Source organism: Octopus bimaculoides, chromosome 3 (assembly GCF_046866305.1).
Source record: "Octopus bimaculoides isolate indiv1 chromosome 3, ASM4686630v1, whole genome shotgun sequence".
Classification (NCBI taxonomy): Eukaryota; Metazoa; Mollusca; class Cephalopoda; order Octopoda; family Octopodidae; genus Octopus; species Octopus bimaculoides.
Window position 1 is genome coordinate 155,863,169 of NC_142930.1, and position 12,762 is coordinate 155,875,930.

Below are 12,762 nucleotides of genomic sequence, written 5' to 3' on the forward strand. Positions count from 1 at the left end.
TGGCAGACGGTAGTGTATTAGCTACCACCAGTGATATCTTCCTATCATGACAGCGCATCATCCATGTTCGTGCTCAGACAGCATGGACAGTTAACCTATAACGGGCACAGACGAATAGGCAGGTTGGCTAAGTTTTCATTCAGTAGTGAATCAACAATAGATGAATGAATAGGAATATTATGATATATGGGTGACTTAGTCGTTATTTTTTGCAGGTCTAACAACCATATAGACCAGGTATGAAGAACTTTTTACGAGAAGTAGGCTGTATGAGATATGACTCAACATCAGGCAGGGTCACACAACTAATAAAATTCTAGGCAATCTTTCATTAGTTATGCCAGTCAGAAAGTTCTTCGGGCCGCAGTCTGCCCATGACTAGTATAGAGTTACGGACGGAAGAAACTTCTGGTCTCAGTACATGGTTTTGTGTGTGACATGTTTGTGTGCGCACCCGGTATATGTTTGTGCGTGTGCATACGCACGTGAAAATGAGCCACGTTTCATGTTGGTATGTTTGATTGAAAAGCAAAGATTAATATTAACAGTACTAATATGTAGTTTCACACTGTGTGTGTATGTGTGTAAGTGCACATGTATATGTGTTCGTGTGTTTGTGTATGTGTGTGCCTAGTTGCGCACGCAAATGAGAGTGGCCTTTACGTGTGATGAGGTAATTGATTTTCTTTCTAAAAATCTTCAAATTTAATAAAGCCTGATGAGAACAGGCGGATGGATACATAGCTCTGGGCACTATTTGTAAATACAACAATAGTTTTCTCTAAGTCAGTACTGACCGTGCATAACAATTAATTGCTGCAGGGAGAAAGACCGGGACACAGAAAGAGCAAGAGAAAGAGAGGGGTGACGGAAAGAGAGACAGAAGGAGGTTTTGGACCGAGAAAGAGAAAGAAGGGGGAGGGGAAGAAAGAAAGGCGATGCAGAGAGAGTTATTTTTAGAAAGTTAAAAAAAAAGGAGAAGGATGTAAGAGGCGGGGGGATAATTGAGAATAAGAGAGAAGATTGGTAAGAAGAGAAAGAGAGAGAGAGAGTACGGGAGTGAGAGGATGGACGAAGGAAGATATAAAGAAAGAAAGAAAGCAGATGTATAAAGACGGGAATAGAGGTCTTTCTAGAGAGTTTAAATAAAACAAAAAAAAACAAGGGGAGGTAAGAACGATGGAAAATGATTGAGAGAGAATTAGAGAGACGGTAGGGAAGAAGAAAACTTAATGGAAACAATTGATATATATAAATATATATATATATGTACGAATGTATATATTTATATATGTGTGTGTGTGTAGAGAGAGAGAGAGAGAGAGAGACATAGAGGTGGTGAGAGACAACGAAAAAATATACGTAGAAGGTAAAAAGAAAACAAACAAAAAAAACACGTCAGTGGAAGAGAGAAAGTAACGGAAAAGGAATAACAGTGAGATAGCTAGAAGGGAAAAGAGAAAGAAAGCGAGCGAGTGTGGAAGAGAGTAAAGAGAGAAAGAGAAAAGGTGAGGGTAAAAACATGTAGTAAGAGAAAGAGAGAGAGGAATATAGAAAAGAAGACGATATTGAGGGCGGCGGCAGAAATAGCAACGCAGAGAAATGGAGAGAATGAAAGAGAGGGAAGTGAGGATTAGATAGACACTGAGGAGTAGAACCATAACCTGTTGGCTTTCTATTTGCTAAAGGGTTGAGTTTTATTAAGAACAACGTAATATTAATTCATTTAGACGTTAGTTCAAAATGGAGATCAAGACTTGCATTGCGTTTTTTTTTTACATTTTTTTTGTTTTCTTTCTGGTAGAGAACGTAAAGGGACATAATCAAATATTGCACGACATACCAGAAGGCCGAGCGGATTTGCTTGCTTACAGGTAAGCAACCGGCCGATTGCTGGTTCACTACATCCGTGAAACTCGGTGGGAATAAATGTTGCAAATATTATTTTTGTTCAATGTGTGTGTGTGTGTGTGTGTGTTTATATTTTACCTTTTACCTTTTACCTTTTAGTTGTTTCTGTCATTAGGCTGCGGCCATGCTGCGGCACCGCCATGAAGGGACCTGGAATATTCTAAGCATTGCCATCACGTCTTTCATTTTGTTTAGACTTTGTGTAGGAGTGGTGTGGCGGGTTTACATTATCCAATATTGGCAATCTTTCGGTATTAGTAAACGACGCCATTCACCCACACAACTTATCTTCATGACATAAATAAGCAGGTTAAGCTGACAGAGAGGGTGAATGACGTCGACTACTTATACCGAAAGATTGCCCCCAGTATCTCCCAAGTCTTTTAAAACAGTAGTGTGTTATACAAGGAGCATTTAGTTGTTATTTTTAACATGTTGGCCGTCTGCGTGGAACAGGCATTGGGAACAACCGGAAACGAATAGCAAATACAAGCGATAAAAAATTTTTCATGGAATCTGGACTGAGAAAATAATTAATCGTTTAAAATTTTATAGTTATGCACGCCATTATATTAAGCACCTTTAATTAAAATGTTATTTGTATTCATGGGGTGTAGTTGTCAGGCAAGTGATTTGATCTGAGATCGTACAATGAAACTAAAATGAATGCAACGTGAAAGGCACATATCAGCCATTCAAAAACACACAAAGGTTATTAACTTCACTTAAACATTTATTACTGAACTTAATAGTCTTTGTGTGTTTCCGAATGGCTTATATACATTAATTAACGAGCAAAATTGTCCTGACCTGCTGGGAGAAGTCTTCCTTCTTGGTATGTAGACTCTCTCGTGTGTTCACGGAAGGAACTCAATGACATAGTATGATACATTTAAATAATTTGGAACATTTTCTTATAAATTTAAAAAAACTAAATATGATTAATTAAAAGTTATTTTCTCTCGATATTTTCTAACAATGATTGAAAAAGAATTAATAATGAACTAAATTGTCTCATTATCTTTGAGAAAAAATTACAGGTAGCATATTTTGTCACTTGGTAAATAGTTTATCTGTGGGGGTGCAATGGCCCAGTGGTTAGGACAGCGGACTCGCGGTCGTAGGATCGCGGTTTCGATTCCCTGAGCGAATACACCTAAAGCTACACGAGGCTCCGGTAGGGAGGGGCGAACCCTGCTGTACTCTTCCACCACAACTTTATCTCACACTTTCTTCCTGTTTCTGTTGTGCCTGTAATTAAAAGGGTCAGCCTTGTCACACTCTGTGTCATGCTGAATCTCCCCCGAGAACTACATTAAGGGTACACGTGTCTGTGGAGTGCTCAGCCACTTGCACGTTAATTTCACGAGCAAGCTGTTCCGTCGATCGGATCAACTGGAACCCTGGTCGTCGTAAACGACGGAGTGCCAACGAAATGGTTTATCTAAAGATTTAGTGTATCATGGAGTTACCGTCTTTGTGCATGTGTAGATATGTGTATGTATATATGAGTGGATGTGAGTGTGTATGCGTTTGTAGTTGCTGTTAAAATAATTTTGTATAATATCATATAAGACACTTTGATGACAAATTTGTTAATGCCTACAGCTTTACTAACAGCTAACATAGCTGGCATAGGTATGTTACACACACACACACACACACACACACACACACACACACACACACACATATATATATATATATATATATATATATACGTACTAACGAGCTATAGGCCTGAAATTTATATTTAAGATTTTAAATATAAATTACATGATACTTGTACGGAAATTAATCCAGTTATATATATATATATATAATTCAACATGTGCAACTCAAATACAATTTTTTTTATCACTTCCCGTTTTTCCCCTTCTCTCTCCGGGTGTTTTCTCCCCTCATCTTTTCTGTAGAAGGACGCAGGTTCGAAACGTCAAACTAATACACCTTATGGTTATTCTTCGCCTTTCTCTGTCTTTTGCTTTTTCATTCATTTCGAACCACACAACACACACACATACACACACACACACACACACACATCTATAATCGTTTCTACTATAGACACTAGGTTTAAGATTTGTGGGATGGGGTATGATGAGGTTAGTCGATTAGATCGAGCCCAGTGGTCTGCTGGTACATATTTTATCAACTCCGAAAGGCAGACGAAATTCCGCTAAGCATTTTGTTCGGCGTGCTAGCAATTCTGACAGCTCGACGCCTTATACATGCACATATGTAATATAGAAGTGTGTGTGTGCCTGCGTGCGCGCGGGCATATCTATCTTTCGGTCACTTCAGCCATGTAATGATACACATGCTGTTGGTGATATGTTCCATCTCTGGGCTCTTCCGTTTTCCTTTCTGGTGAAGAACTATTCGTGAAACGTCAAAAACACTTTCTTTTTTTCCCACCTTTACCAACCGTGAAACTAATACATTTTATGTGCACGTCCTCTCGTTGTTTTGTTATTGCTATTATTAATGTTTCATTATTCGATTCGACTATATATATGTGTATGTGTGTGTGTGTGTGTGTATACACATACATACATGCACACGTTTTATACATACATAAATATATATATGTGCATATATATATATAGTGCGTGTATACATATGTACATACATGCACACGTTTTATGTATACATACGTATATATACATACATACATACATACATACATACACACACACACACACATATATATATATATATATATATATATATATATATATATATATTCACACACACTATATGTGTCTGTGTGTGTGTTTGCACTGTTCTGATATTCATTATCATGAGGAATGCACATATGTGTACTCGAGATGAAATGTTATATACCTTACTTGTTCGTTGGTTCTCACCTACCACCAGGGACACACACGTGTTTTTCTAGTTAAACACCTAGCTAAGGAAAACCGTAATTAATTTAACTCTCCGATAAAACATATTGAGACTTGCTCTAAAATAGCTGCCACAGTAGTAAAATTAACAAAATAAATATATATATATAGAGAGAGAGAGCAATAGCGGTAAAAAGGAAAAAGTAAAAGAGAAAAAGAAAAAGGAAAAAATGATAAGAATATCCGACTCTTCTGTGTTCAGACAGTTTTATACAAAGATAAGTGTTGACACATAGAAAATATGACAAGAAAACGGTGTAACTATCTTGATGTGAAATTTAATATCAGTTAACGCTTGGCATGTGTATGGTAAGTGCCTTGGTGTGACTTCAGTGCTAATGACATCGTGATCTTAAAACCCGTGATAATCTCGTACCTCTTACGAAGACTTTCGACCTGCTAGAAAATGCAGTTAACTATGCTTTTGGATCTCAATGTTGGTTTGAAATTTAGGGCGAAGCAACAGTCACAACAACGTCATTGCTATAACGCGTATCTGTTTTTGTTTGATCTTTCACTTGTTTCAGTCACTGAAATGCGGCCGTGCTGGAGTACGTCTTCGTCGAACTTTCTTGTTTTTTTCGGGGGGGGGGGGGGGGGGCTTTTTTTTAATATCTAGTATTTATTCCGTCGTTTTTGTCGAACTGCTATATTATAAGGGATGTAAACAAACCATCACCGGTTGTCAAAAGGTGGGGGTGGAGCAAACAAAATCGAAATCCCGCAATATACACAAACACGCACAGACACACCATTTATCGACCCAGAACCTTTTTGACAAACCGCTGGTTACAGGAGACTTAAACATACCACGTGCGATGGTCAAACAGCAATGGAGCACAGACACACACACACACACACACACACACACACACTCACACATATGCATGTATATATGTATATGCATGTACATCGACTAGATGCGTAGAGAAGGCGGTGAGCTGGCAGAAACGTTAGCACGCCAGGTGAAATGCTTGGCGGTATTTCGTGTCTTTATGTTCTGAGTTCAAATTCCGCCGAGGTCGACTTTGCCTTTCTTCCTTTCGGGATCGATAAATTAAGTATCAGTTACGTACTGGGGTCGATCTAATCTACTGGACCCCTCCCCCCAAATTTCGGGGCTTGTGCCTAGAGTAGAAAAGTATATACGTAGAGGAGAGAGAGAGCGACAGAAGGAATAAAGAGAGAAATTGTGTATAAGCAAATGCGTAGGTTTCCGGTTACAAACGCGCTTAAACGAAAGAAATGCCGTAACCAGTAACAAATGAGAAAGAAAAGACAGGACTCATAATAAACTGATGTAAATAATATATTTGATCTGAGACGCGGAATCAATGTTTGAATAATGGATCACCAATTTTTTTTTCATTTGCATGTCTTTCTATCTCCTTCTCCCTCTCTCACTCATCCTTCCATGCACAGGAAAATACAAGCATACATTTGTATGTATGTATGTGTATATATATATATATATATATATATATATATATATATATATATATATATGCAAACATCATATGTGCGTACGCACACATACAGACGTTATATAATTGTTTGGATAGACGGGTCTGTATTTATGTATGTGTGTGAGTGTGTATGTATTCATTTATATACATATGTGTGTGTGTGTGTGTCCAAAAGATGGAATAAGAACGTAACAGACGACAATAAAAACATACAGACAGATAGACGATACAAAGACAGACAGGAAAAATCAAGGACGGATCATTCGTAGCCTTCTATTCGTCAGTCGAGTTTCCAAATTATCATTACAGTTTCGGCTGGTTGCACTTGAGACTGTTCAAAATTGGCTGGCTCCAAAAGTCTAAGCTAAAAGCATTAAATTTTTGGAAGAAGGCAGGCGAATGTGTATGACAACACAGACAAAAAAAAAAAAGAAAACGGAGAAAATACTTTACGGTTACAAATACAAACAAAAAGAGAATAACAACAGGTGTCTTTTGACTAATAAGGACGAATCAAGTTGAGATGGCGTGTGGAGTGACAGCCTTGAGGCACACACATAGATGAAAGTCAGGAGACAGAAAAATAAGAGGTGCTGTGCGGGCGGCGAGTTTTTGGGCCAAGAAAGAAAGATCATACTTGGCTGAACACCGGTTACGTGGAAGGAAAAGAGAGAAGTAGGGGCAGCGGGATTGAAGAATTAGGGAAGGAATTAGAGAGAGAGGTGAGGAAGGGACAGAAGGAAAGTTACACGGAAGATAATGAAGGAAAGTAACGAGATTAAAGAAAGAGAATGCCAAGGAATGTGAGAGAGGGGGAGCGAGAAAATGAAAAGAGGACAGAGAAAAGAAAGTATAAGGGGGATTAAAAGAAGGAGTAAAAAAGTCGTACATAATTTAGATACATACTTACTTACAAGGTGAGCAAAAAGTGTACGTACGCCGCAATTTCAATAATACTAAAACTCTAGAGAGTTTACCCGAAATATCTCAGAAATCGTATATTTTATCTTTATGCTTTTTTTTTTGCATATTTACTTTCATACTTACCTTCGGCAGTGGAGTGCAAATTTTTGTGATATCTGGACATCTATTTAAACAATTAAACACAATTTTTGTTTGTTATTTCTTGACGAAAACAAAACATGGCTTCCGTGACATCAACACACATACAGAATACACACACATATAATGAATGTCATTGCGTGTTAATCAACATAAACACACGTCCGCTATCTGTGACATATACACACACATACGCACATACTAAGAAGAAAAAAAACGTCCACTTTTGATGTACACAATATTTTAATCATTTAGAAATATTTTTAACTGAATGTGATTTCATCATCCAAAGTTTGTTAATTTCCATAATTTTTTATTTATTTATTTACTTTTGTCTTAAAGTGAAAGAAAGGAGAAAGTGAAAGATGTATGTTCGTGTATATAAAATGGATGTGTGTGTGAAAGAGAGAGAGAGAGGGAGAGAAAGAGGAAGAGAGAGAGAGAGTGAGTGAAGGGGTGTGTTGTCATGTATACGTACATACGTCAATACATATGTGTACATCTTTTTTGTATGTGCGTGTGCATCTGTGTGTGCATCTGTAGTTCCCCGATTTTATGTTTGTTGCATTTTGTACCGACTTTATGTTTTGTGATGTCTTAAAAATTCTTTGTATAGCCCTTTATGGGTAATAAAGAAATAGATATTTCGTCTGTCTTTACGTTCTGAGTTCAAATTCCGCTGAGGTCGACTTTGCTTTTCATCCTTGCGGGGTCGATAAATTAAATACCAGTTGCGTACTGGATCGATCTAATCGACTAGCCTCTCTCCAAAAATTTCCGACCTTGTACCTAGAGTAGAAAAGGATATCACAATGCTCTAATTCAACTACATGTGAATATTGCAGTTATTCGGTACTAAATATATATAGGTCATAGATTATTTTGTCAAACCCATCAGTATAACTAAAATATACTTTTATTACAGTAAGTAATGTGATATGGATTCGGTGCATGATTTTTTTTACCTTCCCTTTATCGTTATTGTTCGCAGTCATTAGATAACTGTTATTCTAGGGCACCGCCTCGAAGAATTTTAGTCGAACGAATCGACCCCAGTGACTATTATTTTTTAAGCTTAGTAGTTACTGTAGTGGACTCTTTTACCGAATCGTTAAGTTAATGGGACGTGAACACACCAACACCTTTAGCCAAGCGGTAATGGGAGACAAAGACATACACATACACATACACACATCGTTGCTATTATGCAAAAGAGTCGTAAGTCCAAAGCGTTGCTTTTTCAGAAAACGATAAAACTTTCACCATTCCATAGCAAAACTGTTGTACTACACTTTGGCAATTTTTGATATCTTGGCGTCTGAAGCCGCTGGAGATACGATAGTTTGACCAAAAGAGCCGGCTATTGTAAGCAAAAATAAATTTTGAAAAGAACACATTTGGCCAAATGACAGTTTAACTGTTAAACTTTAACATAATAGCAACGATATATATATATATATATATATATATATATATATATATATATATATATATATATATTCAACGACTATCAAATCTACTCATAAGGCTTTGGTCGGCCCGAGGTTTATAGTAGACAACACTTGCCCAAGGCACCACGCAGTGGGACTGAACTTGGAACCATGTGATTGGGGAGTAAACCTCTTACCACACAGTCACGCCTGCGCCTTGAAGACGATATAGGAGTTTAAATTGAAACTTGCGAATATGTTTTTGGTGAGTGTGCAGGTTATGAATGTAAATGTGAATGAATACATAAGTACAAATAGGTATGTGTGTGTGTTTTTTTTTTCCAGACGCAGGAGTGGCTGTGTGATAAGTAGCTTGCCTACCAACCACATGATTCCGGGTTCAGTCTCACTGCGTGGCACCTTGGGCAAGTGTCTTCTACTATGACCTCGCGCCGACCAAAGCCTTGTGAGTGGAATTTGGTATCTGAAACTGAAAGAAGCCCGTCGTATATATGTATATATATGTATGTATATGTGTGTGTGTTTGTGTGTCTGTGTTTGTCCCCCTAGCATTGCTTGACAACCGATGCTGGTGTGTTTATGTCCCCGTCACTTAGCGGTTCGGCAAAAGAGACCGATAGAATAAGTACTAAGCTTACAAAGAATAAGTCCCGGAGTCGATTTGCTCGACTAAAGGCGGTGCTCCAGCATGGCCGCAGTCAAATTACTGAAACAAGTGAAAGAGTATATATATATATATATATATATATATATATATATATATATATATATATATATAGCCTTGAAGCTCTACTCTCTCCAGCGCCGCCGCGAGTAGTACATCATCTTCTGTACGATGTGGACAATATACCGCCAGCATTGCCCAAACGACCTGAACATTAGTTTCAAGCTTCATCCAAGGCAAGGAACACGGGCCATACGTCCCCTGACCAATTCAAGATCACAACATATAGGTACATTGCGGCATAATTTCTTTTCCTCAACAGGCTCTGCCCTGTTTAACATTGCCCTGAAACAGATAAAAGAGGAAAAGGATCCTATCAGCTTTAAACGGAGTCTAGACAGATTCCTTCAAGGAATACCAGACAAGCCACCCATACCTGGATGCAACTCCCTTAATAAGAACTTACTACTTGAATGGACCATAGACCAAACTTGACTGTAAAAAGGATTTAGATAATCCTATCAGGTGGTGCTATTAAGTTAGACATGGCCTGGACCAGTCTCTGGTCGAAACAATTAAAATGGTAAAAGTTAAAAATAACCTTCACTAAAATTTCCTAAACAGCGTGGTACACGACAAAAGTTACGCATTGGGATCGAACGCGGACCCACATCATATGGTTGGGGAACGAATTTCTTTTCAACACGGATATGCATGAACCTGGGGTTTATTGTTACAAGTTCCATTCACACTTATTCTTTTATTTGTTTCAGTCAGTTGACTGCGGCCATGCTGGAGCACCGCCTTTTATCGAAGAAATCGACCCCAGAACTTATTCTTTGTAAGCCTAGTACTTCTATCTTCCCTTTGGCCGAACCGCTAAGTTATGGAGACGTTTAAACACACCAACATCAGTTGTCAAGCGATAGTGGGGGAACAATCACAAATATATATATATATCAGACAGGCTTCTTCCAGTTGCTGTCTACCAAATCCACTCACAAAGTTGTGGTCGGCCCGAGGCTATAGAAGACACTTGAACCCGGAACCATGTAGTCGGGAAGCAAGTTTCTTACCACACAGCCACGCTTGCGCCTTATGTATATTCATTTATTACCTCCGCTAAGGCGGTGGTATTGTTTTCGGTCGCGATTGTTTGTCTGTCCGTGGACAAGATATCTCAAGAACCGCTGGATGGATTTGGATGAAACTTTCAGGGATGTTTGAGCAAATAAATGCACTGGGCCCTATTGTATTTATTTACTGACAGCAAAATACAACATACATAGATCGGAACTGGGCCTCTTGACAACACGAGGCTTTTGAGTAAATGCCCAGAGTTGCTATGCCGTAAGGGCATAGGGACAGTGAAAGAATTCTGTAAGGGGATACGTGAATGTTTGTGTAATAAATGGAATTAAAAGAGATCTGTAAGGGGGTAGTGAATGTTTGTGTAATCCATGGAATTAAAAGAGAACGTCGTAATAATATGTTTTACCTTCCAAACGCAGCGAGAGCGACGCTTGGAGTGATCTATGCTAACAGTTGTTCATTACTCCGAGATCGAGTAGACTTTTTTTTTAATATTCGAAGGTGTTCTACCTATGACATTCCGATTATTTATTTTTCAGGCAGTGTATATGGTACTACATTATCTTACGTGTTAGTCTATCCGTTTTAAAGAGAGTGTGTTATAATTTGAGCGAGAAAAACTTGGCTGCTATTTCTAGAGGATAAAAAGACCATATAGAAGCTCCCTCGTTAACTCAATGAATTGTATTATTTTCTGGAGAAGAAAAAAATTATGGAAGAGCATACGTAAAAGAATAGTATTATAATTATAAAAACAAAAATAAACGAAAAAACTATATATTTATGAATCTTGTTTGCCAAACATCTCTGTTCAGCAAAAGACATCAACCCTCAAGGTAATGTTTGATATTTACTTATTACATACAAGAATTATGTTATTAAAATTATGTCCGTTATTCTTAAAGTCGCCAGGAGAAGAATAGGAAAAAAAACAAAAACAGCAGAATGAAAATTAGTCATGTTATGGAAGACCATTCTAGCCACATATTAAGTCCCATTTCCCAGTTGTTAAATAACTTCCACTATATCTTTGTAATTTTTTTATATTTAATATATTTTAAAGTTATTTATGCTATAAACCCCCAGAATCTTTTCACAAGTGAGGATAGAGTATATTAAAGACTTTGTCTTGAACTTCTGCATATGTTAACATATATTTATCCTAATATATATATTTATTCTGTTGTTTTTTCTTTTTTCTATAATCTGTGTTATGCTCCTTGTAAATCTGCCTCGCGTTTCTCTGTGTCTAGCTGTCTCTCTACGTCTCTCACACACAGAAAGACTTTGAATTCCTTTTTATATACTATTTTGATGTTATATGAAAGCATACTGAGTTCTGGATGTCACAAAAGAAAAAAAGAAATGATACTGAAAATTGTATGCCCCAAAAAAGTATGTCAGCTCATTAACGTCTTTGAGAAAGACATTCTTATTTACTCCCTTTTTGTGTCTCTGGGGGTAATGCTATTTCAGTCTAAAAGAAGTGGAATCAGCCATGTGTATAAAGTACTGGTTCACCGATTTATCTCCTCACGTAAATTCATATTCAGTAGACAATGTTAAATGCTGTAATATTGTTCTTGTTTAGCTCCAGGTTAGCACTAATTAAGTAGTCTTATGATCAAAGGCATTCCAGTCGTGACCATTCCATCTTTTATATATATAAAAATATATGATTACATTATCTGATATGTCGGTCTTTGTTTGTTTCAGAGACGACATTTATCTTCTTTCTTGCCTTTAACCCTCAAACGCGGAGTATAGACCACTTATAATTGTATAGACCACCGGAGTATAGACCACTTAAAATCCATTGCACGGGTGATTAGCCCATTCCAATTCTTTCGGTCAGCTTTACCTGTTTCCATCTCTCACGACGAGGACGAGGGGTTGGGCTTTGAGAGACGTTTGTTTCATAGACGGTAGGATGTAATTTGACGGAAATTGGTCGTTGCTATTTCTAGCAAGTCGAAAGCTCGTATGAGCTCCTTTCTCATTCATTGTCTTTCGTGAGGGGTCCGTTCTACTTCATATATTTCACCACCAATCTGATAATTTACAATAGTTTCTGGACAATTGACTCGAGGGGAATGTGAGGAAACGTGACGTGTAGACATTAGCGTTGTTTCTGGCATAGAAGTCTTTTTCAAGATGGCGTTACATGATTGTTAAATTTCTAGGCTGATCGTCTGATGTCATTGTTT

At 37.7% G+C, this 12,762-nt stretch overlaps 1 protein-coding gene across 7 annotated transcripts in view; it reads left to right on the forward strand.

Moving 5' to 3' along the window:
• The window catches only part of LOC106872321 (uncharacterized), a 217,908-nt gene that overhangs the window by 44,654 nt on the left and 160,492 nt on the right, over positions 1-12,762 (forward strand). Inside the window, exon 1 of one of the 7 annotated variants that reach the window (XM_089349846.1) lies at positions 11,095-11,391. The exons of the other annotated variants lie outside the window; for them this stretch is intronic. The gene's annotated coding sequence lies outside the window, so the exon portion shown is untranslated. Of the gene's footprint in view, positions 1-11,094; positions 11,392-12,762 lie in introns of those variants that run through there. 7 annotated transcript variants of the gene reach the window in all.